Genomic DNA, 4428 nt, shown 5'->3' with positions numbered 1-4428 from the left:
TTCTCCATGTGGCTGCTATGTGGCTAGGTTCCAAGAGTGTGTAGTCCAGAAGACAGAAAATGGAAGCTGTCAGTCTCTTAAAGCCACATCATAGAAACGGTCATGATGATTCTTCTGCTGTATTTTATTGCTGAGAAAGTCATGGAGCTGTCCAAGACTCAGAGAAAGGGAACATAGACCCAAATTCTTATTGGGAGGAATGTCAAAGAATTTGCATGTTCAGTCTACCACAGCAAGGATGAGAATCCAGACTGTAGTCACTAGGCCATATAGCATCTCAACTAGTACAATACCCTATGCTTTTCTCAATCACTGCATCTCTTTGTATGACAGTGACTAGACTGTAAGCTCTTTGAGGGCAGGGATCTTGCCTTATACATTTCAGTTTGGGCATAATATCTACCTGAGCATAGTTAATGATCCATAAATGCTGAAGGAATGAACAATGGAGAACTGAGCTTCAATCCTGGCTCTGCTTCTATGTAGCTCTCTTAGCCCAAGAGGATATTGAACTACTCTAGGACTTGGCTACCTATTCAGTAAAATAAGGGTATGGCATTAGATGATCCTTAAAGCCTTCCTTTTCCCAGCACTACTGCTGTATTAGTCTGCTTGTGCTTCTATACAGAATACCATCAACTGGGCAATTTAAACATCACATGGTTATTTTTCATAGTACTGGAGGCTGGGGACTCCAGTATCAAGATGCTGTTCCATTTGGTTCCTGGTGGGAGCCCTCTTCTTGGCTTGCAGGTGGTCACTTCTTACTATATTCTCACATGGTGGAGAGAGAGAGAGAGAGGGAGAGAGTGAGCACTCTGGTCTCTTCCTCTTTTTATAAGGCTACTAATCCTGTCAAGAAGGCTCTACTGTCATGACCTCATCTAAACCTAGTTAACTCCCCAAGGCCCCACATCTTAATGCCTTCACTTTGGGGGTTAAAGCTTCAATATGTGGAAGGCATGCAGTCCATAACAACCATTCTACTAATCTACTCAAATAATTTCAAATGAAGAGTGCTCAGAAACCTGAGCAGGAATCAAGTAACCTGAGAGTGAAAAGAGTATAGGAAATGGGAGTGTTCTACAGACAAGTGCAGAGAGGCCTCTGGAGAGAAGGGCCTTTAGGCTCAGATCTGATACTTGAGTTACAATAATGGCACTTGGAATAGAAAGAAAGTTGGAGGAGGCTTTTTCAAAGGTTGAAGACACTGGACTTGGGAATTAATTGGCCGCGAGGGGTAGGAGAAAGTTGTAAATCAAACTGAGCACCTCATTTTGTACTTGGGTGACTGGGGGAATGCAAATTTATCTAACAGCAGTGGTCCCCACTGAAGTACTCTTGGGCTTCCATTGTGGCTCAGCTAGTAAAGAATCTGCCTACAGTGTGGGAGACCTGGATTTGATCCCTGGGTTGGGAAGATCCCCTGGAGAAGGGAAAGGCTACCTACTCCAGTATTCTGTACAGTCCATGGGATTGCAAAGAGTTGGACACAACTGAGCAACTTTCACTTTCACTGGTCCCCAACTTTGAATATACAGAGGATTACCTGATGTGCCTGGATTCCTCTCAAGACCACTCAGATTAGAATTTCTAGAGATGGGCTGAAACATCAATATTTTTTCAAAGTCCCTCAGATGGTACCATTGTGTAGCCAGGGTCAATGATTTCTAATATAGAGTTAAAGGCACTAGATTTCTAGATGCTATGGAATGATAAGAAACTGAGGATCAAAGACTAATAACTTCCAAGTAATTTGGGGAATAGGTTGTATAGTATGTAGAATAATGGCTTCCCAAAGATGACCATGGAGCTTCCCTGGTGGCTCAGTGGCAAAGAATCTGCTTGCCAATGCAGGAGACACAGGTTCAATCCCTGGATCAGGAAGATCTCCTGGAGGAGGGCATGGGAATCCAGTCCAGTATTCTTGTCTGGAGAATCTTATGGATGGAGGGGTCTGGCAGGCTACAGTCCATGGGTTCACAAAAGAGTCAGACATGACTTAGTGACTCAACAACAAAAGATGACTACATACTAATCCTCAGAACCTGTTAATATGTTTTTACATGGCAAAGGGGGGTTTAAGGTAGCTAATCAACTGACCTTAACATGGGGAAATTATCCTGGATTATCTAGGTAGATCCAGTGTAATAAGGGTTCTTTAAAAAGTGGTAGAGAGAGATAGAAGGAGAGAGACAGAGGCATATGTGCCATGGAAAGATAACCAAGGAGAGGCAACATTATTGTCTTTGTACATAGAGGAAGGCAACCATGAATCAATGAATGTGAGCTGCTGCTAGAAACTGGAGAAGGAGAAAAAATCGAGGATATTCTAGAGACTCCAGAAAGGAATGAACTCTGTTGACACCTTGAATTCTTGAATTTGACCTGATGAGACCTGTGTCAAACTAATGGCCCACAGAACTGTAAGATAATAAATTCGTGTAGCTTTGTGCTTTGTGCTCAGTCATGACTGACTCTTTGTGACCCCATGGACTGTAGCCTGCCAGGCTCCTCTGTCCATGGGAATTCTCCAGGCAAGAATATTGGAGTGGGTTGCCATACCCTTCTCCAGGGGATCTTCCCAACCCAGAGATCAAACCCAAGTATCCTGCATTGCAGACAGACTCTTTACTATCTGAGTCACCACTGAATTTGTGGTAATTTGTTTCATCAGCCTCAGGAAACTAATATAAGTGATTAGTTCAAGAAGGCTTCTGGAGGAGGTAAATCTTGATAAACTTGTTTTGCAGAAACATTGTTGGTGGAGAAAAACTCAGGGAGATAGGTGTTATACATTTGAGTCCATAAGAAGAAAAAGTCAAGAAAACTCAAGGCTATATAATACCTACCCAAAGTGGTTAAAATAAAAATTCAGAGGAATGAGTGATTGTCACTAAATTCCCCAATGGAGTCAGAGGCAAAGCATTCTCAGGAATTTTTCTCAGGAATGTTACTTGAATTGTGATTAACTTCACAGCTTTAAAGGCTGACAAGACACTTGCTTTACCTGGATGGTTTTAAATTACTTAAGTCAGCAAAGAAAGCTGATAGAATCTGCAGCTTCCATACAGCTCATCGCCTGAATGTAAATCAGAGCTTAACATTCCCATCATTCTCTCTTAATCAGATCTGTAGACTCAACTGATTTCTTTTTATTGGGTCCTCCTGAATAAAACAAAAAACAAAAAACAAAAAAAACATTTGGATAATCACATACACACACAAGATGAAAGAGAGAAAGAGAGAAACCTTTCATATGTACATTTATTCATTAAGATATATTTATTGAAATTTATGTATGAAATGAACTGTGTTAGGGATACATCAATGAATGAGATAGGCAATGTCCTTGTTCCCATAGAACTCACAGCCTGGTGGAGAACAGACAAATAATCAGGCAATTTCTAGTATAGTAGGTTGCTGTGAGAGAACATGAAAGGGGCAACTGACTCAGTATGGGGGTGGAAAGGGAGAAGTAGATCAGAGGAGGCTTCCTGGAGGAAGATGACTTCTAAGCAGCATCAGTTAATAGTTAAGATAGTTAAGAATGGAAATTCTCAGGCTTTTTAAACAGATCTATTAAGCCTGAAATTCTCTGAGTGAGGCACAAAAATCTATGTTTTAGTATATCTCTGGGTGGTTCAGATATACACTAAAGTTTGTGTACCAGATGATCATACCTGGCCTGCATGTGGGAATCACTTGGAGCATTTTTATACCAGACTGATGCAGTCTCCCTGCTCTTAGAGCAACTGATTCTATTGGTCTGGAATATAGCCTGTGAAGCAGTATTTTTTTAAAGCCCTGGGTGATATTAATGTGATTTTGAAGTGTAGTTAGTGTCGAGGTCACTCCTCTAAGCTGACAGCTGAAGCACGAGTTAGCCAGGCAGTGGGGCTGGTGGGAGGGCAGGAAGGACATTACAGGCAAGTGTGCCAAAGCCCAGATATATGTGGGCCCCTGATAAGGCAGGCTAGAGAGTCCACATGACAATATTCTGTGGCTTAAAATAAGGTTCATGGGTATGAGTTTAAGTGTTTATTGCAGTACTTCTTAAGCTTTAATGTACAGAGAAATGATCTGAAGATCTTGTACAAACACAGACCCTTATGCAGGAAGGAGGTTCGGTCTCCCTCACTGTTGCTGAGCACACATGTCAGAGTGGATGGGGACTGCGACTGCAGAAGGATGTATGTATCCATAGCCCCAGGGCCAACATAAGGGTACCCAATTAGGGTGAACTGCAGAGGTCTGTTGCTGGGCAGGTATGTTTTGAGAGCAAGGAGGAAAGATGCAACCTACCACAATCTCCTAGCCTGCTCTTCCTATTATTTTCCATCAAGGTCGTACTGCTTTTAGCTGAGCAGTAACCCCCTCCACCCCACAATCTAGCTGAGTGTGTCCCCTGGCCAGGCCAGCAGAGCC

The sequence above is a fragment of the Bison bison genome, unplaced genomic scaffold, assembly GCF_000754665.1.
Source record: "Bison bison bison isolate TAMUID 2011002044 unplaced genomic scaffold, Bison_UMD1.0 scf7180017864212, whole genome shotgun sequence".
Classification (NCBI taxonomy): Eukaryota; Metazoa; Chordata; class Mammalia; order Artiodactyla; family Bovidae; genus Bison; species Bison bison.
The sequence above is the reverse complement of the archived record's forward strand: the minus strand, read 5'-3'. Positions refer to the sequence as shown.